This window comes from Sus scrofa, chromosome 13, assembly GCF_054392235.1.
Source record: "Sus scrofa isolate SSC_HxYL_T2T_F1_AM1 chromosome 13, Sscrofa_HxYL_maternal_Yorkshire_Landrace_v2.0, whole genome shotgun sequence".
NCBI classification, from domain to species: Eukaryota; Metazoa; Chordata; class Mammalia; order Artiodactyla; family Suidae; genus Sus; species Sus scrofa.
The window spans coordinates 115284043-115309876 of NC_139395.1; the positions used below are offsets into that span (position 1 = coordinate 115284043).

Genomic DNA, 25834 nt, shown 5'->3' on the forward strand with positions numbered 1-25834 from the left:
TATCCTATGGAGAGTGTAATAAGTAGATACAGTTAAATAAGTTAAAAAAAAGAAAAGAAAAGTAGGATAGGTTAGTGACAGGTACTAGGGAGAAAACCAGGTGTACAGAAAGAAGATATAACAAGTGTTGCTCAATTCCAGAGAAGGAAGCCTTTTTTTTTAAATCTTTTTTTTGGGGGGAGGGGGACATATCCATGGCATCTGGAGGTTCCCAGGTTAGGGGTCCAATCGGAGCTGTAGCCACCAGCCTATGCCACAGCCACAGCAATGCCAGATCCGAGCCTCGTCTACGAGCTACACCACAGCTCACAGCAGTGCTGGATCCTTAACCCACAGAGTGAGGCCAGGGATTGAACTCGTGTCCTCATGGATACTAGTAGGGTTTGTTAACCGCTGAGCCATGAGGGGAACTCCAAAGGGAAGCCCTTTTGCTTTCATGTTTCTAATGGGACATCAAATGCAGTTTACTCTTTTCTCATCTACCTTTAAAAAATGGCTGATTTTCCGTTATCAGGGGCCTTCTGTTCCTGTCTTGCCTCACTAACTCCCTTGGTATCCTCTAGGTAGACAGGCTGGAATAGGATCTCATTTGTAGCCTGTCAACTCTACCCATCAACTGGCAGAGATATGGTTGAGCATTAAGAGGGGTTTGGGAGGTGGAGTTATTAAAGGAGTGGTAGCTTTGGTTTATCAGGAGGTAGGAGGTACAACATGAATATACAGACATTTTCCAGTTCATTAAAGAGAGCAAAAATTTGAAGCTTTGGTCCCAACGGCACTCTTTTCCTGGCCTGTTCCTTATCATATTAGGGTGTCCTTCACACAGGCTGCACCTCAACCTGTAGAGGTACTTCCTGGCAGCTGCTTCTTAGCTCTGGGAAATTCAAGTGGGTTGACCTGTCACGTAAACAGGACTGAAATTCTTAGGGCAGTTGAGCAAACGAGAAGGAATTTTAAAAGCCTGGCATGGTGAATCTTGGTTTTGTGAGCTTCCTCGCTGTTAGACATTTCTTTGGGTACAATGGTTTTTACCTTAATTTAAAATGAAACTTAAAGATTTTGTTTTGTTCTCCTCATCATTCTCATCTTTGCTATCCTTTTGGTCAGTGTCATAGCTGCTATTTATTGAATGTCAGCTCTGAGACAGCTGTGGTTCTTATGATATACATGGATTAGCTCATTTAATCCTCCGGTAACCTTCCCAAGGAAGGATTGACCCCGAGCTTTAAATCATAATCTGGTACAAGATCAGAAGGAAAAACCATATAACCTTTCCTATGGAGGTGTAAGTTTGAGGTAGGGTAAAGCCATGAAGGGAAGTAATTTATGTACTTTTTTCCTGGGAATGAGAGGATTTTATACTATTCCAACACCACCCTGAAATTTTAGTATTTTATTTTCTAAATGGCTCAGAGAAGTTTGGATCCATACAGAAGAAAAAATAAGTCAAATCATATAATTACATATTGTTGCTCTGAGAATGAGGCTCTAAGATAAATAAAGGCTCTGCATTTGTTATTGATGACTTTTTTTGGCCTCCAAATACATGAGATTAATAAGTCAAATTCAGTCCTCAGTCTTTGATTGCATATTCTGCAGTGGGAAAAATTAAGACCTCAAAATTGTACTCCAAGTTTCTTTTTTTTTCCCCGATGAATCTTGATGTTATATGTTCTCTCACAATTTCAAGACTAGTTTAAATAATTTAAAAATGGCCTTAAGTTTGCTTCTTGTAAGCATCCATAAGGTTATAGCAGTAGCAGAGTATTTAAGAACTATTTAAGCAGCTTTCTAATTGCCCCCTTTAGCACAGATTATGAATCAATGAAACATTTTCCAAATTCCTGTTGCATGCCAAGAACTGTGTTAGGTATTGGGGATGGAATTTAGTTGAGTAGTACCAGCTATAGCCTGCACCTACCTTGGACAGCACCCAAGAGGGTTTAATATTAGATGCATCGGAATGCACTTGTTTAAACGTGGTTCATGTGTTGCCAAAGAGAATCCAGGTTTTTCATTAGTGGCCACAGGATTAAAAATAAACCTGTGTATGGTCTGAATTAACTTTTTAATAAAAATCAGTGGTGAGTTGGGGGCAGGGGAGTATTAGGTGTGGTTCAAGTATGAGTTGATGGCAATAAAGGCTTTGTTTATGTTTTCTTTTTGCCAGCAATCCTTCATGATACCCCAGTATCATGATCTAACTGGAGTGGAATTAAGCTTAAAGAGCTCAAAATTATGTAATAAGATGTTTTGTTCAAAATACTATTTCAGGTTAATCTAAGTAAGCCAGCATGACCTCAGGTACACAAAGCCTGGACAGAAAGAATGAGGGCCAGGCAGCCCTCTGTGTTGCTAGTCCATGGGAACTGATTTGGTGGGTTTTTTTGTTTTTTGTTTTTGTTTTCTTTTTATGGCTGCAACTTTTGTATATGGATGTGTCCCTCGACTAGAGGTTGAATCAGAACCACAGCTGAGGCCTATGCCACAGCCATGGTAATACTGTATTCGAGCTGCATCTTTGACCTACCCCAAAATTTATGGCAACACTGGATCCTTAACCCGCTGAATGAGGCCAGGGATTGAACCCACATCCTCGTGGATGCCAGTTGGGTTCTTAACCTGCTGAGCCACAATGGGAACTGCAGAGTTTTGTTTTTTTTTCCCCACCAATAATCTCTTAGGGCACCTTCTAGGGTCAGAGAAGCTGTTTGTGAAAAGCTTAGAATCTGTGAAGTGATGAGCAGAGGTATAAGAAATTTGGATTTGAGGCCCAGCTTCTTCTTGTTTACCACCTTTGTTATTTTTTTTTGATTTTTATTTTTTTTTTTGCTTTTTAGGACTGCATTAGTGGCACATGGATGTACCCAGGCTAGGGGTCTAATCGGAGCTACAGCTGCCAGCCTATACCACAGCCACAGCATTGCAGGATCTGATCCACATCTGTGACCCACAGCAAAGCTCATGGCAACGCCGGATCATTAACCCACTGAGCAAGGCCAGGGATTGAACCTGCAACCTCATGGTTCCTAGTGAGACTCGTTTCCGCTGTGCCACAAAGGGAACTCCCACCTTTGTTATCTTAATGAAGTTTAAGCTCTCTGAGATTTGGTTTTCTCATCAATAAAATGGATATAGTAGTGCTTAAATCTACAGGTTGTAGTGAAGATTAAATCCAGACACCTTGCACAATGCCTGTCATGTTCCAAGCCAATGTTGGCAGACTGTCCTTATTCCTAGTGATCCATGGCTAGGATGTGGTGCTAAGGCAGGTACCCTGTTTTGTTTGACAAGTAATATTTGTGTAGTTAATGATAGTCATTAGTTCTTATACTGATTAGAGTTTAGAATATAGTATTTTCATATAGGTCAGGTATAAATTAATCTCCATTTATTAACTGAATTCCTTCTATGTATCAGGCTTTGTGGAATAGTAGAGATGTAAAGATGAATGAGACTTTATTTTATTCAAAGAGTTCACCGTGTATCGAGGAAAAGGGATGAAAAATTATCCACAGTACAATGTGGTGATGCTGTATTCTCTGATTGGATACACAGCTGTGGATTATGGGGATAGAGGAGAATAGCCAGAACTCTGCCTGGTAGGCTGGGGAAACACAGGCCAGGCAGTGCTTTTCAGAGATGTCATTGAACTGGGCCCTGAGATCTGATAGTTTCAGAGAGACAAAGCGTTGGTGTAGAGGGGCATTCCAGGCAGAGAAGAAGGCCTGGAATGCTGGTTGGGGACTTGAAGGCTTCTACTTTCGTACTCATCTAGTAGCTCTCTAGCAGGAAGGTAGATGCCTTTGAGCAAGTCTTTTAACCTGATTTTCATAATTTGTAAAATGTAGGGGCTAGACTGAGTTTTTTCAAGTTTTGGTATTTGTTTTCCACAGATGCAAGGAAACTAAATGAGTTGCTTTATGTTTTCGTGTGTTAGTTTGGGCTGCTGTAAAAGAACACTGTAGACTATTAGGTGGCTTAAACAACAAGGATTTATTTCTTACAGTTCTGGAGGCTGGGAAGTCCAAGATCAAGGTGCCAGCAAATGTGTCTGGTGAGGAACTTCTTCCTTATTGGTAGATGGCCACATTGTTGCTATATCCTCAAATGAGGAGGGGTGGGGGTAGGGTTGAGGAAGGGGAGAAGGGGGAAGGAGAGAGGGAAAGCTTAGATTTCCTTCTCTTTTTAGAAGGGTGCTAATCCCATCATAGGGATTCCACCTTCATGACCTCATCTAAAACTATCTCCCAGAGGCTTTACCTCCAAATAGCATCATGTTGGAGGTTAGGGCTTCAACACAAGAAATTGGGGGACCTTCCATAGCCCTTAAGGTCACATGATTCATCCTTGACAGGGCCAGCACTGGAACACTAGTGTCATTGTTCCATATTGTTGTCTCTGTAGCATCTGCCTTGTACATGGATTGTAGATTTGCATAGTGGAGGTTGGACACCTTCTGGCTTTCTGAATGGACTCCTCTAATCAGCCCACCTTTAGTTAATGAGACACTCTTGGTTATTACCATGTACATTCCAGACATTCTCAGGTTCCTTAGATTGGTTGGTTTCCTTTTGATCTCTCAGTAGATTTTTACCAGCCTCATCTGATAAGGATTATGGAAGCCCTAGATAATGTTCTCTAAGTGCAAATTGATATTCCACTTCTTTTCTTAAAGAGACATCAACTCCACTGGAGGAAGAAGACACAAAAACTCATTTCATCTTAAGAATCAGAATTTTCTTGTCTACAATCTAAAGCAGTATTTTCCACATTAAATTGTTTGAGTTACATTTTTCCTTTTCTGAGTTCCACTCCTATTTTTATTTCCTTAATATTTTTCATTAAATTGACTAACTTTATTTAAATACATATAGGCCATGGCATGCAGAAGTCCCTAGGCCAGGGATTGAACCCATGCCCCTGCTATTCATTGAATAGCAGTGACAATGTCAAGTCCTTAACTACTGGCCCACCAGGGAACTCCTTAAGTACATTTTAAAAATTTAATAACTGAACTCACAGGTTGAGTTCATTATAGTTTTTCAGATTATTCAATATATAAATGTATAATGTCATTATACTGTTTCCACGTCACTATTTTTTTTTTTTTTTTTTTTTTTTTTTTTTTTAGGTCTGCACTCATAGCATATGTGCATATGGAAGTTCCCAGGCTACGGGTCAGATCAGAGCTGTAGCTGCTGGCTTACGCCACAGCAATGCCAGATCTGAGCCACATCTGCCATCTACACCACAGCTCACAGCAGTGCTGGATCTTTAACCCATTGAGCAGGACCAGGGATGGAACCCGAGTCCTTTTTGGTACTATTTGGGTTTGTTACTGCTGAGCCACAAGGGGAGCTCCCCAAGTCACTTAAAAGTAATTATATATTAAAAAGGATCCTTGTGCCATCTAAAAACTTCTCATGTTTATGTGCTATGCTTTGGAAAATCTTTCTTAGGACCATCTGGTTTTGTTGGTTGAATGGTGAAAGAAGGAATGAATAAAAAAGATAAATAGAAATGATATTGTTGAAAGTTCCCTTGTGGTGCAGTGGGTTAAGGATCTGGCATTGTTGCACCTGCAGTGTGGGCTCGATCCCTGCCCCAGAACTTCCATGTGCTTATCACAGCACGTGGAAGTTGTGGCAAAAAATAAATAAAAAAATGATATTGTTATAAGCCTATAAATTATACAGGTGATAAATTAGCATGGAAACATGAGTTTTCTTGACCTCAAGGAATGCGTTTCCTTGACCTCAAGCCCCTGTTATTGTCAAGGTAAAGTTGTAAAGAAGGAAGTCTAACAAAATGACATTTCATTTGGGCCTTAGATACTTGCTCTCTCTCTCTCTCTCTTGTTTTTTAAAATAACTCTTGCTTCATTGAATAGACCATATAGATGTAAACGCTATGCTGTACATCCTGTCTGGAAGACCAGTGGCAGGGAAAGGAATGCTTGTCCTTGTTGCACAAAACAGAGTCAGAAGCAAATGAAGTCAGATTCAGATTGCCCAAGCCAGGGGCAAGGCCCTTGGAGTCCTAAAATACGGATTGGAGTGCATAGTTAAAAGTTTAAGCGAGTGGCTAGGGCTGGCTTCATGGGCATGGGACCTGTGTGGTTGTGCAGGTTGCCACATTTAGAAGGGCCTGTACTTGGTTTAATACTCTGCTGTCACTATCTTGAAGTTCTTGATAATTTTTTGAAAAAGAGCCCCTGAAATTTCGTTTTTCACTGGGATCTGCAAATATAGCTAGTTCTTGGGGTGGAATAGGGAGATTTTTATAGGAAGTTTCATAGTTTAGCTTCCTGGGATGGAAATGAATAGCAAAAAGGAGGTTCCGGGTACTATGTAGTGAGTCCCTTCTGACTGACCTTAGCTCATAGGTTAAGGGAGCCAACACTGGATTCCGGGATCCTTTTTTGCCTTAAAACTCCTAGGCTGGCTGGCTGCCTTCCTGCCTTCCTTTCATGGTTATAGAGCAACAGAGGGAAAGGCAAATTATTCAAGGAAAACTTGGGTAGTGCAATGAACTCACCCTTAAGAACTTCAAAAACTTGTTTCGTAAGATTGGTCTCTGTGAACAGAATTATAAAATATCCCATGGTAAATCAAATAGGGATTGGCAATGTAAATATCCACCAACAGTGGCTCTAAGACAATGGGAGTGGTGGGCAGTCAGGGTGGGCACCAGAGGAAGCATGGCCTGTGAGAAGGAAAAGCTGTGTTCTGCTTCAGCCTGTTATTGCCATGTTATATTCAGTTCTGTCCTTGTCCAGTGTGACTGAACCCTCCCTTCATGTTTTTTATGAGGAGCTGGAAATCTGGAATTTTTGTGACATTTTCCAATTAAAAAAAATTCTGTATGGACTAAATAAAACACAACAAGTTAAATTTATTTTAATCCTTTAGCAGACATTTTTAAAGAAACCTGCTTTCTAAAGGTAAATATGGGAAATGACCAAATTACTCTTCTGGGGGAGGCAGCCATAGCAGTGGTCTTAATTTTGATATCTTTGATGAGGCCATCCCTAGGAAGGAGATGGAGGTAGGGAAAGAGTTGTCAATGAATGTTGAGGATTATGATACAGAAGGAGCTGAAGATTTTCTATATTGGAGGGGCTTTGGAGTTAAAAGGCAGATTGGTTTGAGGAGACTTATTTTGGAGCTGTGCTTGCACAGCAAACTCACTGCATATACTTAGATTGTATGACAGTTCATAAAAATTAACTCAGCTTTGTAATATGTTTCACCCACACTCATTAGAATAAGATTGAAAAGATAGCAACTACCCATCTCCAAGAATGGACAGAAGAGTTTTAGGGCTGCTAGAGACTAAGGAGGAGTAAAAGGTTCTTAATCCACAGATCAGTCTTTTGCTCACTGCTATTATGGTTTATTGTCAAAACAAGATGTTATAAGATAGACACATCAGGCTTTCTTAGTCCGATGCCATTAAAAATGCAATTCATCTAACCATTTTTTCCCTGGATTGTGTGCTCACCATTTTTTTTTTTTTTTTTTTTTTAATAACTTGGCTTCCCAGGTGGATCTGCTAGAGGAAGGAAATGGGTGGGTTTTGCAGGTTAGAATGTAGGTGTTTCTGTAAGTACTTACTGTTACTTGTAGTTTAATAAATTGACATTCCGGTGTTGTGCTTATGATTGTGGTTACTGCAGACCTGCCAGTGAAACTTGGGTTCTCTAGTGTGCTGACACATTCAGTTTTGAATTTGCACAGACTCTATACTAATGGCATATTTGCCAAAGTAATGAATGTCACTTTGGGAGGCCGCTTGTTAGGCCTTTCCCTAAGTGACACCACAAAATAAAACTTGGAAGTAGTTGAATTTCTTTAGTAGTAGAGATGAGACACATAGTGCATAAAAATCATGGGGTGAAGAGAGAGAGCCCAAGAGAAGTATTTCAGATAAGCTGGAAAATGCTGGCTTAGGTGAAGGTAAATTGTTTTCATTTTAAGAGGACTTTTTCTAGGGAGTTCCTGTTGTGGTGCGGCGGAAACAAATGTGACTAGTATCCATGAGGATGCGGGTTCAATCCCTGGCCTCTCTCAGTGGGTTGGGAATCTGGAGTTGCCGAGAGCTGTGGTGTAGGTCACAGACATGGCTTGGATCCCACATTGCTCTGGCTGTGATCTAGGCTGGCAGCTGTAGCTCTGATTCAACCTCCTAGCCTGGGAACTTCCATGTGCTTCGAGTGCAGCCCTAAAAAGCAAAAGAAAAAAGTTTCCTTTGCATGCCTTTGGAAAGCACCATGAAAAAGCATGAAAAAGGAAAGCATGGTCTTAAGAATGCACTGATGTTGAGGTATTTCTGGAATTCTCTTGGGAGGAAAATATGTGTCTACTCAGTTTGGGGAATTTTTGTTGAATCCCAGTTTGCTTTGGAGTCCATAAAATATACCTGAGTTCTCTGAAATCCACAGGAAGACTTAGTTTGACCATTTGCTTACTATGTGTTTGGACCTGGAGTTATCCCAGTGCGGACCCTGGGCAGAAATGGAATTTGGCAGTCTGGTTTTGGGAGTTTGGATCTACATATGTGAGTCAGCTTGGAATTCCCAGAGTCCAAGGCTTCTTTTATCTGTATGTTTCTTCTCCTGATAGCTCACCTTTTAAAAGGGAGCTTGGGAGGTTGCTTATTCAGGCCCATCCCAGAACTCAGTCATATTCTCACAGGGAGTACTCAGTGGTTAACCAGATTATTTTCAGAGGATCAGAGGTCACATTATAGAGTAATGTGGCTTTATACACTCATGTCATTTTCTTTGATTCTAAAATAAGGAAAATGAATGCAGAACTCTATTTCCAAATATGAAATGGTGATTGCAGGTACAACCCAATTGTGTATTCTTAGTGTGTAATGACAACATTGAGAGGAAAATTGATTAGTATTTTTAAAACAGCAGGAAAATTATTTCCTGCCCAAACATTGATTAATTTTTGAATAGGCTTTCTTATAATCCTTTTTCTTCCATAGACTGCAGGGTGCAGCACAGTCATATTTTATGTGGAGTCAAGCAGAGAAACCTTCTTGCTGTGATTAAACTTATTGCTGCTTTTTTCAGCAGGTGCAAATAGCTTTGTCTTCAGTAGTTACACTTTCCTGGCTTGATAACACATCAGGACTTCCTAAGTTTCATTTCGATTAAAAAAAACTATTGTCTTATATTATGAAATGTAGAAACAGTGAAATGTTGAAATTTTCTGATATATATTCCTCTCTTTGGCTTACAAATAGCAATTTGCTTAGCATCCTTGCATGAATGCTTTAAAATCCTATTAGCTGAGGTTCATGTGACATTAATTTGTTACTGGCTAGAGGTAACATAAAGTATAGTGATAAAGAAGACTGAAGTCCTTTCCCTCCTCTGTTTGAGGAGTTAAGGCATAGAAATAAAATAAGTAAATATTACTATGGGAGAGTTTATGATGAGTCCCAAAGGAGTGGTTTAGAGTATTGTGTGCTGGCGGAGGATTTCAGAGGGGGAGAGACTTTATGCACCCTGGGGTGGCTAGGGGACAGCTCATGCAGGTGCTGGGCCTTGAGCTGGCCTCTGAATATGGGAGGGATTTTGGTAGAGAAGAGTAGGAGGGATGCTCGTGGCATTACAAAGGCAGCTGGGCTGGAATGTGCCTGCTCTTCTAACACTGAGTAGACCCATTTGGCTGTCATAAAGGACTCTTGAAGGAGAATAATGGGAAATACAACTGGAAACATAGAGTTAAATAAAACTGGAATAAGGGCTTTGGATGCCAGACAAAGGAATTTGGACTTTATTTGGTAGAACATGGATAAATAGTGAGGGTTCTTGGACCAGGATAAGTAGAAAATGTAAGAAATGACTTTGTACTTAGAGCAGTAGCAGCACACAGCTGTGACCGGAGGGGTCCCATGATGGAAACAGGTAAAAATGTGAGCAAGCGCTGGCTTCACTGCTGATGGGGATGTAGGTTGGGTCAGCTGCTTAATTGTCATTCTTTATTTTTCTTGTTCTCTTTTAAGCCTTGTATAAAACTCTTTTTTTTCAGTCTTAAAATACATTAATTCAAATTTGACCTTCCTTACTGCCTGAAAGTTTGAATACCCAGAGCTATTTTCAGTTGTTCCAGATTGTCATGAGTTTGATGTCCAGGTGCCAACTGGAAGGGCCAGACCTGGCCTGTGGAGGATTGTTTTTAAAATCCGATTCTAAATTAAGCACTTTGGGACATAAAAATGAGATGTGGCCTAGTTCTAACTCACCATTTAACTAAAAGTATATGTGTTTTTCTTCTCTGCTGCAGTATTTGTCTGGCTTTTTCAGACTCGAAAGGCATATATAACTCAGGGCCAAGAATATTTAGATTCTTCTTCACTCCATTTTTTTCTCTAGAGCAGTTTTTGGCTTCTGCTGTACTTCAAAGGTATACTTATAAAAAGAATTTCTCCAAATAGTAGATAACAATTCTTTAAATTTTTTAGAATTCCTGGTCCTTATGTTTCATATTATAGAAATGAAATTTAATTTTTTTTTGAAGCGTGAGCCATTGATAGAAGTTAGACTTTTAAACATCTAAAATGAATTCTACAGGACAGTGTCCGTATTAGCAGCAGGAGCTGTGGTATGGGAGTAAGTAGATCATAGAACAGGCTTTGGAGCCAGAAAAACCTGTTTCAAATCCTCCCTCTGCCTCTGGCTGCCTGGGTCTTACCTAAGTGTATTACTCTTACTACATATCATTTTTCGAATTCCATGGGTAGAACTCAAAGAAGATTCTTTTCTCTCTATGTAAGTAGAATTTATTCCAAGAATCACAGTGGCAGAATATGGATAAAAATAGATGCAGACTTTTAAGGGGATTTCAGCTTAGAATCTGAGACCTGCTGGGATACAAACCAGAAGTATAAAGAGTCTGTGGGCAAGAAGAGGGCTAAAGGGTTATGTCTCCTCAGAGTCCAGACCCTCTGAGCCTCAGCTTACTCATCTTTAAAATGGAGAATAATATGTTACATATAGGGTTATTATGGAGAGTAAAAATAATTTAGCACAATTCTAGGTCTACACAGGGCACTCAGTAAAATAGTTGCTGTTATTATTGTTAGTGGTGGGATATGGGTGGGTTTACTTGAATTAAATCAATTTCGTTTCCTAGCTGTACCACTCTTTTTACTGTTTCTTTGTTTTGTTTTTTTCTTTTTAGAGCCACACTGATGGCATATAGAATTTCCCAGGCTAGGGGTCAAATTGGAAAATCAGACTACATCTGCTGGCCTACACAACAGCCACAAGAATCTGAGCCACGTCTGTGACCTACACCATAATTCACTGGGTTCTTAACCCACTGAGCAGGGCCAGGGATTGAACCTGTGTCCTCATGGATACCAGTCGGGTTCTTAACCTGCTGAGCCACAACAGAAACTCCTTTCCTGTATTTTATTTCCTTTCCTATGACTCTAGATGATGTCTAGATAATGTTGATGTGTTCAGAGCCTACGATCTTGAGATAGGAGAAAGAAAAAACAAACAAAACTCTTAGGGATGAGAGTTGTCTTTTAAGAAAGGTGCCAGGAAACTACCACATAATGCTTTTCCATCCTGTTGGCCAACACTTGGTCACTTGGTGATTCCTGGCTGCAGTGGAGGCTGGGAAATATAGTCTTCTCTCAGCGTAGCCATTAGCATGTTACAGAGAAGGTCAGCTTTTGATGGATAGCCAAGGCATTTAATATTTCTCCTATGTCTCAGGCTGTTGTCCCCATGCAACAAAATCAATTGTGGTATTTTTCTCAAAGACATATAATCATCTTAAATATTCTATAAATGTGTTTTCATTTCACTGATACTGTTATGTAGAAATTTTTACCCTTACTTTTTAATCTGCTATAAAGTATTTTGACTTTCCAATTAAAGAGGTTAAGATTTTGCTTATAATCACTCAGTCTAATGTTACTATTATTTCTTTTTATAGTACTGAAGTCTTAGAATTTGGGATCTTATCTCCACAACAGAGACTCACCTCACAGCCTCAATTGACATGCGCTTTGTGCTAGTTTTGCTTTGCAGTCAGCTACCTGTCCTGGTCACATCATCTCTAGAATTTCAACATTCAGACTCAGTAAAATATGTCACAAACCCAGTAAGAACAAATATATGAAAACAGTTGAGTGTACTAAAACATGCCATTGCAAAGACTCTTGTTTTTGTTTTTGTTTGTTTGTTTGTTTGTTTGTTTCTGTTTTCACCATCTATTTGGTCTTTAAACTGAATTCTTAAAATGATTTGTATTCATTTATTTATTTTTTGCTTTTTTTTTTTTCAGGGTCGCACTCAGGGCATGTGGAGGTTCCCAAGCTAGGGGTCAAATTGGAACTACAGCTGCTGGCCTATGCCACAGCCACAGCAGATCTGAGCAGCGTCTGCAACCTACACCACAGCTCACAGCAACACAGGATCCTTAACCCACTGAGCGGGGCCAGGGATCAAACCCACTACCTCATGGTTCCTAGTTGGATTCGTTTCCGCTGCACCCCGATGGGAACTCCAAATTCTTAAAAGATTTTTATTTTGAGATAGTTGTAGATCCACAAGCAGTGTAGGAAACAATACAGAGATATCCCATATACTTTTCACTCATTTTCTCCCAGTAGTAACATCTTCTGTAACTATAGTATCATAATATCACAATAAGGAAATTGACTTGAATAAAATCCACACACAGTGTTTATTCACATTTCACTGGCTCTACAGGAACTCATTTGTGAGTGTGTGTGTATGCATGTGTAATTCTATACAGTTTATCACATTGTAGAGATTTCTGTGATTACGCCACTGTAAGGATACAGAATAGTTCCATCAACATAAGACCTTTTCATCACAGTTGCCTCATTCCTTTCCTCTTCCCTAGTTCCTGATGACTGCTAGTCTATTCTCCGTCTTTGCCATTTCAAGAATATTATATAAACGGAAACATGCAGTATGCTTTTTTTTTTTGGTAAATAGTATGGGTCTAGGAACTACTGTTTTAAGTCTTGGTCATTTACCATAGAGAAAAGGACAAAGAACAGCTAATCCTCCAGGCTCTAGATAGCTTCCCTACCTCACAGAGATGTTTATGAAAGAACATAAATATGATATGAATAATTTTTTGTTAATAGGAATTTTTATTATAATAATTGTATATGTAAGCTTTTGAGATTGGCTTATTTCACTTGAGATAGATCCAAGTTGTGTGTATTGGTAGTTCATTCCTTTTCATTGCTGAGTAGTATTCCACGGTATGAATTTACTACAGCTTGTTTAACCAGTCACCCTTTGGAAGGATATTTGGATTGTTTTCAGGTTTTGGCTAATATAAATAAAGCTGCTATGAACATTTGTGTACAGGTTTTTGTGTCACGTAAGTTTTCTTTTCTGTGGAATAAATGTTCAAGAGTATAATTGCTAGGTAGTATAAGAAGTGCATGTTTAGTTTTGTAAAAAGCTGCCATACTTGTTATCAGAGTGGTTGTAGTATTTTACATTCCTATAAGCAAAGTAAAACCAATTTCTCTGCATGCTCTGAGTCCTCTCCAGAATTGGTATTTCACTTTTTTTTCTTAAACTTTAGCTAATTTAATGTGTGTAGTGATATCTAATTGAGATTTTGATTAGCAATTTTCTAATAAGAATACCTCTCTCCCTATCCCCACCTCCCACCCTCAACATGTATCTCCGGTAACCACGTGAAGAGAGTATAGTATATCTTCTTTGGAGAAATGTCTATTTAGTTCCTTTGCCCATTTTTAAATTGAGTTATTTATCTTTTTATTGTCGAGTTGTAAGAGTTCCTTAGATATTCTTGGTATAATTCTCTTATCAAATATATGATTTGCAAATATTTTCTACCATTCTTTGGATTGTCTTTTCACTTTCTTGATATCATTTATTAGCACAAAGGCTTTTAATTTCGATGAAGTCCATTGGAAAAAATATATTTTTCCTTTGTGTGCTTTTGTTATATCTAAGAGTCCATTGCTTGAATCAACGCACAAATTTATTCCAGTGTTTTCTTTTAAGAGTTGTTTTTTGTTGTTGTTTTGTTTTTGTCTTGCTTTTTTAGGGATACACCTGTGGCATATGGAAGTTCCCTGGCTAGGGGTTGAATGGGAGCTACAGCTGCCGGCCTTCGCCACAGCCACAGCAATGCCAGATCCGAGATGCCATAGCTCATGGCAACACCAGATCCTTCATCAACTGAGCGAAGCCAGGGATCAAACCTTCACTGTCATGAATACTAGTTGGGTTTTTAACCCCATGAGCCACAGTGAGAACTCCTGAATTTTAAACTCTTACATTTAAATATAGGTCTATGGTCCTTTTTTTTTTTTTTTTTTTTGCATATAATGATTTTTATTTTTTCCATTATAGCTGATTTATAGTGTTCCGTCAATTTTCTCCTGCACAGCAAGGTGACCCAGTCACACATACATGTATACATTCTTTTTTCTCACATTATCATGCTCCATCACAAGTGACCAGACATAGTTCCCAGTGCTATACAGCAGGATCCCATTGCTTATCCATTCCAAAGATGATAGTTTGCATCTATTAACCCCAAATTCCCAGTCGATCCCACTCCCTCCCCCTCCCTCTTGGCAATCACAAGTCTGTTCTCCATGTCCATGATTTTCTTTTCTGTGGAAAGGTTCATTTGTGCCATATATTAGATTCCAAATATATGTGAAAGCATATGGTATTTGTCTTTCTCTTTCTGACTTCACTTATTATGAGAGTCTCTAGTTCCATCCATGTTGCTGCAAATGGCATTATTTTATTCTTTTTTATGGCTGAGTAGTATTCCATTGTGTATATATACCACATCTTCTTAATCCGTGTATCTGTTGATGGACATTTAGGTTGTTTCCATGTCTTGGCTATTGTGAAGAGTGCTGCAATGAACATGCAGGTGCATGTGTCTTTTTCAAGGAAAGTTTTGTCTGGATATATGCCCAAGAGTGGGATTTCTGGGTCATGTGGTAGTTCTATATATAGTTTTCTAAGGTACCTTCATACTGTTTTGTGGTCCATTTTGAATTAAATTTGTGTGTGGTATAAATGTTTCTAGTGCTTTGAAATGTTTTTCCATCTTTATTGAGATATATTTGACATGTAACATTGTATAAGTTGAAGGTGTACAACATGATGATATGTTAAGTATATTGTGGAATGATGACCACAATCAGATTATTTAACACATCTATCACCTCACATAATTACCACTTTTATTTATAGTGATAACATTTAACATCTACTCTCAGTGACTTTCAGGTAGTGCAATGTTGGGTAACTGTGGTCACTATGCTGTGCATCAGACCCTCAGAACTTACTCATTGTATTTCTTAGGCTTTTTTTCTTTTTTTTTTTTTTTTTTTTTTTTTTTTGGTCTTTTTTTTTGCGTTTTTCTAGGGCCGCTCCCGTGGCATATGGAGGCTCCCAGGCCAGGGGTCCAATCAGAGCTGTAGCCACTGGCCTACGCCAGAGCCACAGCAACACAGGATCTGAGCCAAGTCTGCGACCTACACCATAGCTCACGGCAACGCCGGATCCTTAACCCACTGAGCAAGGCCAGAGATCGAACCTGCAACCCCATGGTTCCTAGTCAGATTCGTTAACCACTGCGCAACGACGGGAACTCCTCTTAGGCTTTTTAATATGTGTTTTATAACTTTACATTTTACATTTAAGTCTATGATCCATTTAATTTTTGTAAAAGATGTATCCAGTTTTGCCAGGACCATTTTTCAACTCAAATACAATTTTTAGGTTAAAATTGAACTGTCTCATATACAGTTAGATTTCAAGCTGGTCTTCCTTCTGAGAAGGAAGTACATCTGAGATGGAATCTTCATCTCTTCTCTGCCTTTTGGCTAAGATCAAGTGAGATGGAATCTTCAACTCAGTAGCTTCTAAAGAAGAAAAATAAATAGAAAGTAGAGGTATCAAGAAACTAAGAAGTAGGTGAGCCACCTCGGTTTCTCCACGTGCAAGAGGAAGGTAACACTTATTTCTTGTCAAAATAAAAAAATAAGGATTAAAATCAGAAACAGCAAATTTGTTATGAAGGTCCATTCATTTATAAATGCCACTTGAAAGACTTACAAATGGAATAGTATTTGATGAGGTTATCTCCCAATAAAGAAAATGGAAAGGAAGTTTCTCCTTGAAGATAAACACATGTGTTATTTTAAAAGTTCTAAAGTCTTCAACCTAAAATAATGAACCACAATAAAAAAAAACTTGGCTCTTCATATTGCAAGTCTTTTTGTCTGGAACTTTGTTCAACCATGGCTTTAATTAGGTTGTTTGTGAACAGTTGGTAGACATATGGTGAAGTTACACCTCATTAATAGAATATAAATTTTCCATGTGGTTTTGTTGCCTCTTTCTTTGCAGTTATTTTGCTTTAAGACAGACTTCTGTTTTGTAAAACTTTGGCTATTTTGTCTTGGGAAATCTCTGTGGATACTTTTATATTTGTTTTAAATTACCCATCATCTCAAGTTTTACAATCATGCATTACTTTATACATTATTGTGTTCTCTTAAAAATTTATATTATTAGATGGCTCAGTCTGAAAGATGTGTTTCAAAAAATAATTATGACATTAGATAAACTTTTAAAAGTATAACAGTCTCTTACTATCTAACCCATAGGCGGGTTATCAATGAAATCATTTCATTAGTTATAAAGTATATTTGACATTGACAATGTACATGGTGTTTTGCTATGCTCTTTTTAAAAGATTTTCTTTATTAGTATATAATTTTATTAATTCACATACCATAAAATTTTCCTTCTAAAAAATATATGATTTATATCCATAAATTTGTGTAACCATCCCTAGTATTTAATTCTTGAACATTATGATGTTGATCATTTGTCAATCTCTTATGACTTATTTTTTGATAAATTTATATGTCTAGTTTATTTCAAATATATTCTAGGTGGTTTACAGTAACCTTGAAAAACACTTCTTGTAATAGGGCCAGTATGATAGAAGAGATCAAAAGCATTAATAAAAAGGGAGGAATAAATTATACCAAAAACACAAAATGAAGCTAATGTAATATTGCTTTTAAGCAAAGTATATAAATTTAAAACTCCTAATCTGATAGTGTTTCAGATTCTTAGACCTAGAATTATATTCCTAAAACCAAGTCACATCACAATGCTTTCCTCTTTAAAACTCCTCTCAATTCCCACAGTCAGAAAGTCATGTTTGAAGTTGCTATGTGAGACTTATTTGGGGTCATGTATGTTGAAACTGGTTGGGTGGGTAGGGGTTGGGGGGGGTGGGGAACATGAATATGGTCCATCTGCTTGTAGCATCAATTTTACTAAAAATTTTTAGAGGAAAATAAATGTTATATTAATTTGTAAACATTGCTTAATATAGAAAATAGATACAGGGTAGAATGTAAAATTTGTGTGAAATAGACCAGAAGTCTTAAAATAAATGTTGTTCTTAATTTCAGCTATAAGAGGTATGATCCCAGGTACCCTTCTACCCTTGCTAATCCATGCACTGTCTTTGCCACTGGTGTTTCTGCCTTGGAAATAATGGCGAAGTTCTGGCACAGTAAACCAAACAAACACATCCACAAATGAAAGAGCCCAATAAAACCCCAAAACCCTACCTCCAGATCCTTAGGTTGCTATATAAATCCCTTTATGATATGATAAATTGCTCACAGATCTGGGCCAACATTTGATCCTTTCCAGACTTACTCTGCCTGAACATCCCCACTGTCAACCTCACTTTCCTATTTCCTCCCATTTGCACCCCTTCCTCCATGCCCAGTTCATGTTTAACTTCTGTCCAGGTGTCCCCTGTTGCTATGTTCTCCAGGTGCTTTCTTCCCACCTCTTTGCTGTAATTACCATGATGAATTCTCATGAAGTCTAGTGCAGTCTGGGTGTATGTGTTTCCTTAACTGTAGGCTTCTCAAAGGTGGGGCTCATCTTTTACTCATCTTTTTATGCTGGTATATCGTATGGGTTCTGACACATAGTAGATATTTAATAAATGTTCTCTTGAATTAATGAATTCTGGATTATAGTAATTTGTGGAGTGGAGTAGTGCAGATAATTCTGTTTTGAGGGGCTTGGGGGATTTTTTTTTTCTTAATTTCAGGATAAATGGAGTTTTTGTACATGGTATTCCTTCTTTAGCGCACTGTGGTTAAGCTTCCAGCACCCAACAGAGCCCTGAAATTGCTTTTGCCAGGTGAACACTGACCCAGTTTCCAAATCCAGTGCACCTTTTCTCCCTCATTGCTGTTTTTCTGGAGCTCTCTGCTGCATCTGACACTATTAGAACTTCTCTGCTTCTGAAGCTGTTTAGTCTCTTCTTTCTAGAATAGGGCTCTCCTAATGTCCCAGGTCTCCTAATGTCAACCAGCACATCCCCACAGGCTCCTCTTCCTTTGACTGCATCTTAGGTTTTGTTGGTGTCCCCACGTTGTGTCTTTGGCTCTTGCCCTTTTGTATATGCACTGGGGCATCTCAGCCACTCTGCCTGTTTTGTTTCTTTGACTATAATCCAAAGATTGGGGTCTTAAGTGAACATCTTTCTAATCTTAGTACCTGTCTCCTTGGTATTGCCATCAGGATAGTCCACAGCTTCACAAATTTTACATATCCAAGAAGAAACTCCATTCTTTCCTTCTGAAGTAATTCTTCTGGATCCACCCCCTTCTCATTTATTGAAACACTATCTACTCAGTTCTTGGAGCTGGAAACCTAGTAGTTCTCCAGGATCTTTCTTCCTCAATTATTCCCTTCAAATTACTCATGAAGGCCTCTCAATTTTATTTGCAATTTCATAAATTAATTTCGTTATTCCAAAACGACTGCCTTTTTTCCTCCAGTACTGCTGCAGAGAGGAGAGTGAGTATATCTGGGATGCAGAGAAATTGACACTATCCAGCCCAGTGACTTCATTTTGTATGTCATGTTAGTAATTCAGAACTTATCAGTTGTATGGGCACATATTAAACACAAATAATTTGTGTTATCTTCTGGCCCTGACATTTCTGGGATCATTCTATATTTTTTATCCTCACCTATCCGTGTGCTATTTCTTGATTTCCCGACTGGCCTGGACGCCCTAGAATTCTCTGTGCTGCTCTAAACTTTGAAAGATTTGAGTCTTTTCAGAGCTGCATGACATCTCCTGTAGGGAGTGTTCTCCACCTTTCTTTCACGTGTGTCGTGCCCTATATTTGAGTGACAAGCAGAGGCCTCTAGTATGTTGAGGAAACCAGCAGTTTCTAGGTTGTCCAGAGCTTAGGCTGGAATTGGGGATAGTTTCAGTTTATCTCTGGGTTATTCAGGAAACACAGCTGTCTAGCTGGCCCTCAGGCTCTAGCTCCATGTCAAGGCTTCCCTCCAGCTCCATCCGTGGGAGGAGGGAGCTTACAGCACTTTAAGGAAGGTTGCTTTTTGGTCCTTATCTGTTGTTCTCTCTCTCTATCCTTTCCCATATTTGTCAGAGAGTAATTCCTTCCCCATTCATTCCTGCAAGGGTTTCTGTATCCCTTCAGCACCCCCAGTGCCCATCCCTAAGGAGACATCTTTGTAAATATGTCATTTATTTTTGTTCTCCTCTTTCTGTCATCAAGGATTTGAAGTATTACACAGCTGTAAGACCTGACAAATTATTAAATTTCACTTATTTTTTAGGTAGGATTTTTTTTTAATAGGAAAGTGGGATAATGGAATCTTGTTTAGAAAATCAGGGGTGTAGCCCCCATCGTCAGAGATGATTAAAAATTAAACAGAGTGCCTGGTTCTGATTAATCTGTATTTACTTCAGAAGATGTATTTTTTTTTTAATTATTATTATTTCCTTTTTAGGACCGCACCTCTGGCATATGGAAGTTCCTGGGCTAGGGGTCAAATTGGAGCTTCAGCTTCTGGCCTACACCACAGCCACAGCAATGCGGGATCTGAGCCACATGTAGCTTGTGGCAGCGCCAGATCCTTAACCCACCAAGTGATGCTAGGGATGTTGGGTTCTTAACCTGCTGAGCCACAGCTGCAATTCCAGTAGATGTGCTTCTGGTTGTCTACTCTACCCTCTAGGGTTAAAAAAAAAAAAAAAAAAAAAGGCATCACATCAGTGACTCTGTTCTGTTCTTTGAAAAACTGAGGGCTGTGTCCAAACTTGAGGACAAACTATGTGAAAATAGGCAATTCAAATGCATGATTTTTAAAAAAATTTTTTTAAATTAAATTTAAAAAGAATTAAATTATCTCTGCCAGTAGATTTCATGGCTGTTTGGCAGGGGTAATTTGCTCCAGTACAGTACTTTCCCAGTTGAGGTAAATTATTCCTTTTAAGAAGATAGATATTCCTGGAAGAGGTAAATGCTTCAGCTTTGAGAGGAGTCGCTTATTAAAACAGTGAAAGCATTTGTTGATCACTAATAGGAAGCTTTTAAAAAAAACTTTTTAAAATTGAAGTATAGTCAATTTACAGTATTGTGTTGTTTTTAGGTGTATACCGTACTGTTTCAGATATTTTTTTCTGATTATATTCTGTTATAGGTTATTATATGATATTGACTACAGTTCCCTGTGTTATACCGTAAATCCTTGTTGTGTATCTATTTTATTCATAGTAGTTCGTATCTGTTAATCCCATACCCCGATTTGTCTCTCCCCCCTTTAGTAACCATGAGTTTGTTTTCTTTGTGAGTCAGTTTCTCTTTTGTGTATAGAGTAATTTGTAATGTTTTTTAGATTCCACGTGTCAGTGTTTTTCTCTGACTCCACTAAATGTAATATTCTCTAAGTCCCGAACATGAAGCTTTGATGGGGGAGGAATAAGAGATAAATTTGAGAGAGTGAGATATTTATAAAGTGGATATCTTGGGTAAAATACTGAGTAGGACACAAGTTAACTAGAGGAAAAGATCAGCTTTTCAAGGACTGGAGAGAGAGGCAAGCCAGGAAATGGCTGGAAGGTAGAAGGATCCTCTGCCATTGTTCCTTAGAGTGAGCCTTGCTGGAGCCTGTGTTCTCTGAGCCAAGACCCTCCATTCTTTTATAAATGTAAGCCCTGGTTTTGCTCTTCATGGAAAGCAGTGAGTTCATTGTTGTTTTTGATATCATGTTGATTCCCCACCCCCTTAAGGGATGGATAATTAGAACTCTGTGATGAAGGAAAGGCCCTATGATCTGTTTTTGTTTGTTTTTTTTTTTTTTTTTTTTTTGTCTTTTTGCCTTTTCTAGGGCTGCTCTCGTGGCACATGGAGGTTCCCAGACTAGGGGTTGAATCGGAGCTGTAGCCACCGGCCTACACCAGAGCCACAGCAACGTGGGATCCGAGCCGCGTCTGCTACCTACACCACAGCTCGCGGCAACACCGGATCCTGAACCCACTGAACAAGGCCAGGGATTGAACCTGAAACCTCATGGTCCCTAGTCAGATTTGTTAACCATTGAGCCATGACGGGAACTCCCTGATCTGTTTTATAGATAATCATTTTCTGAACTATCAAGTGAAATTCAGCTTTAATCTTTGGGGCAAATGAAGATTAGTTAGGATGTATTAAACTCTGTGAGTTTAATGTTCATGACAAGGGTTTTATGAAGGAAGATGCTGGCTATTATGCATCCTCAAAAGGAAATTGTTGATAGGAAATAATTCTTATTTTGAGGAGTAAGATTTATGGCAACATCAGATGCTAAAGAAGCTGGGGCATCTGAGCAGCCAGGACAATCAAGGGAAATGGGACAATTAAGTTTTCTTGTGTGGTCTTCTGTCTTATGGGAAAAAAAACAAAATGCATATTTGTATAGTCTCCTCTCTCCCAAGCAATTAAGGAAAATATTTAATCTTTAAAAGCCCATTCTTTTTTTTTTTTTGTCTTTTGTCTTTTTTGTTGTTGTTGTTGTTGTTATTGTTGCTATTTCTTGGGCCGCTCCCGCGGCATATGGAGGTTCCCAGGCTAGGGGTTGAATCGGAGCTGTAGCCACCAGCCTACGCCAGAGCCACAGCAACGCGGGATCTGAGCCGAGTCTGCAACCGACACCACAGCTCACGGCAACGCCGGATCGTTAACCCACTGAGCAAGGGCAGGGATCGAACCCGCAACCTCATGGTTCCTAGTCAGATTCGTTAACCACTGCGCCACGACGGGAACTCCCCATTCTTTTTTTTAAAGCCTATTCTGTTTTAACAAAGCATTTTAATTCCCAACAGAGATGGTTCAATGACAAGGGATACCAATGAGAGAACTTCTCCCAATTTTTTTCTTATTATTTTTCCCCTCAAATAAAATCCTTACATTTGAATAATCTATTGATTCATTGGGTTGGTAATTTTATCTTGGGTTTATTCGCACAATGAAGCATATGACTCAAATGCAAAAAGACATTTATACTGCAGAAAGCATGTCATGCCCTTTGAACAAGCTGATTGGAAGGGTCCCAGCTTTTCACTGACTGTCAGTCAGCAACTTTGCTCTTAATATTGTGGTTTTCCAAATGTATTCTGTGGATAATTAGGTACTTTAAGTGGTTCCTTATAGAATTTATGTTTAAAATACAATGGTATCTATATTTTATTTACTTTGTGGCTCACCAAAACCAGTGTCATTCCCCCAATTAACTAAAAACTTTTTGGGGGATACTGTATTAGTTTCCTGTGGCTACTGATAACAAATTACCATAAAGTTGGTGGCTTAAAACAACAGGAATTTACTCTTGAACAGCTCTGGAGGTCAGATGTCTGAAATCAAGGTTAGGTAAGGCTATGCTCCCTATGAAGGCTCTGGAGGTGTTTCTGTTGCTTGCCTTTTCACCAAGCTCCGGCATCCTTGGCTTGTGGCTGCATCAGTCCAGTCTCTGCTATCAGGTCACATTGCCTCCTCTGAAAATCCCCTCTGATTGTGTTTAGGGTCCACCTTGTAATCCAGATCCTTAATAATCACACCTTTTGCATAAGGTAAGAGTCACATGTTCCAGGGGTTAGAACATGGACATAGCTTTTGGGGGGGGCCATTGTTCAGATAAAGTACTTTGTTCTTTCTTATTGGTCTATAAAATTTAGAATGTTCAATCTACCTATTCTACCTATATTAAGAATATATCAATCTTTCTCAATTTTAGGTAGATCTAGATAGAGATGAAAATAGGAGCTTTTTACCATTCCTGGTGATCAACTTAAATTGAATTATTCAGCCCATAGATCACATTAGTGAAATAAAAAATAGAAAATGTGAAAAGGAAGATAATCCTAGTATCATTTATATTTTATCTTGGTCAGCTATACAAGTATAAAAATACCAAAGTCATTGAAGTCTTAAAAATTATTTTTTACCATCATTTATACACCTGGAAAGTATCGAGTGACAAGGGAAGGGCTACATTTGGGTTATTCTGAATGGGTGTTAAAAATAATTTGTTTGGGTTTGAAATTTTGTCAATGAAATAATCCATACATTGCATACATAATGAACAAGTTAGCATGAGTATTTTTTTTTTTTTTTTTTGTCTTTTTAGGGCCGCACCGCTGCATATAGAGATTCCCAGGCTAGGGATCCAGTTGGAGCTGTAGCATCTGGCCTATGCCAGAAGCACAGCAATGCCAGATCTGAGCCATGTCTGCACCCTACACCACAGCTCACGGCAACGCCAGATCCTTAACCCACTGAGCGAGGCCAGGGATTGAACTCACAACCTCATGGTTCCTAGTTGGATTCGTTTCCACTGCACCACAGTGGGAACTCCCAGCATGAGTATTTTGATACAAAGTATTTGCGACACTAATGATAGTTTGCACTGGATTTGTTTTCAATTTAATTAATTAATTTTATTTATTTTTTGTCCTTTTAGGGCTGCACTCGAGGCATATGGAGGTTCCCAGGCTAGGGGTCTAATTGGAGCTGTAGTTGCCGGCCTACACCAGAGCCACAGCAACACCAGATCTGAGCCACGTCTACGACCTACACCACAGCTCACGGCAACGCCGGATCCTTAACCCACTGAGCAAGGCCAGGGACTGAACCCGCAGCCTCATGGTTCCTAGTTGGATTTGTTAACCACTGAGTCGTGACAGGAACTCAATTTATTTTTGACAGATGCCAACAAAATGTTTCTCCTTTTCCTAATACTCAGAATGAAGAGGGCATAGAATGTCAAACCTTAATTAACCTCTCTGCCTGTGCCTAGACTTTCCCTACATATACAGGTATTTATAATTACCAGTCCCCATACATCAGTTGCTAATGGCACTGTCAAGTTAGTATGTACCCAACTAGTAGGATTTACTGAATTTTTGGGTGGTTTTGGCATGCTCGGCAGGCAGTACCAAGTTATTTGGAGAGATCGCTCTCTCAGACCTTAGAAATGTCTGAGATGTGCAAATCAGAGAGATGTCTTGACCTCCAGTATGTGGTTCAGTTAGTTTAAAAATGAAGACGGGGTTCTGGGAAAGAATTACCCCATTTTCCATGTTCACCTGAAATTCAGGAAGCTCATTTTGAAGGAGCCAGAGCCAGTTTGTAAATCTCTGAGGTCTTGACCTCGGATTCTTGTCTGGGTGGTGTTTTCTCTAGTCTTCTCTGTAGGAGTAAATATACAAGGTAAGGTGTTTTTAGGGTATATACCTGTCTGGGTGCCACAGAGGGTGTTTGTAGGGAACAGTGAAAGGTAAAGTTGGGACCATTCATTGAATCCTAATCATGGAAAGCCTTGAATAGCAGGCTTAGAAATGCAGATTTTCTTCCTTTTCTGATCCTCTCATGGACTCTCTTTCTCCCTATTTATTTCCTCTTAGATAATAGTGGATTTACTTAGATTATTTTTGAGCTTACTTAGATTATTAGTTTTCAGTAGTATTTTCTTTTCTATAATTTTAAATTTCTGAAACTCCTTTCCAAAAGTGTAATTTGATGTTTTTAAAAACATTTTTTATTAAAGTATAATTCATTTACAATGTTCCTTCAATTTCTGAAGCTGAACATATATAAGGCATATAATGTCAAACCTTAATTAACCTCTCTGCCTATGCCTAGACTTTCCCTACATATACAGGTATTTATAATTACCAATCCCCATACATCAGTGACCAAGCCACCCATACACACACATTTTTTTTTTTCCCATTTTCTGTCATGTTTATAACCCAAGAGACTGGACACAGGTCCCTGTGCTGTACAGCAGCACTCCATCACCCATCCATTCTAAACGTAACAGTTTGCATCTACCAACCCCAAACTCCCTGTCAGCCTCCCTCTCCTCCCTCCACCCCCCCACCCCACCACCTGGCAAACACAAGTCTGCCCTCCATGTCCATGATCTGTTTCTGTTTTGTAGATAGGTCATTTGTGCCGTATTTTAGATTCCACATATAAATGATATCATATGGTGTTTCTCTTTCTTTCTGACTTACTTCACTTAATCTGAAAATCTCTGGTTCCATCCATGTTGCTGCAAATGGCATTATTTTGATTCCAAATTTCCAACCTTTTATTTGGGGGAGCCAAAAGTAACAACCCCCTAGATTTTGTATTTTGAAAGTTTCTACCACTTAAAAAAAAGAAGTCCATAGTCTTGATGTTACATGTCTTTTTAAAAAATGCCTTTTGTTTCCAGACAAAATATGGAAATTTTGCTTTCAAAAGTCATGGCTTCTTCTTTCTAATTACATTCTTTAAAATTCTAACAATGTGGGCTCTGAAAATTATACTATCATATCTTTTAAATGTGCTTTTCATAAAATTCAACACATTTCATCTTTCTCCTGGACAGTCCTTAGGACAATCCCAAGTTTAGAATAAA

General features: G+C 38.8%; 1 protein-coding gene across 5 annotated transcripts in view; it reads left to right on the top strand.

The window, feature by feature from the left end:
* PPM1L (protein phosphatase, Mg2+/Mn2+ dependent 1L) overlaps positions 1-25834 on the top strand; it is a 336602-nt gene that overhangs the window by 110968 nt on the left and 199800 nt on the right. For 2 of the 5 annotated variants that reach the window (XM_084987491.1, XM_084987492.1), the window contains exon 1: positions 9845-9928. The exons of 2 other annotated variants lie outside the window; for them this stretch is intronic. The gene's annotated coding sequence lies outside the window, so the exon portion shown is untranslated. Of the gene's footprint in view, positions 1-8265; positions 8329-9844; positions 9929-25834 lie in introns of those variants that run through there. One more of the 5 variants, XM_084987493.1, reaches the window with a different exon arrangement.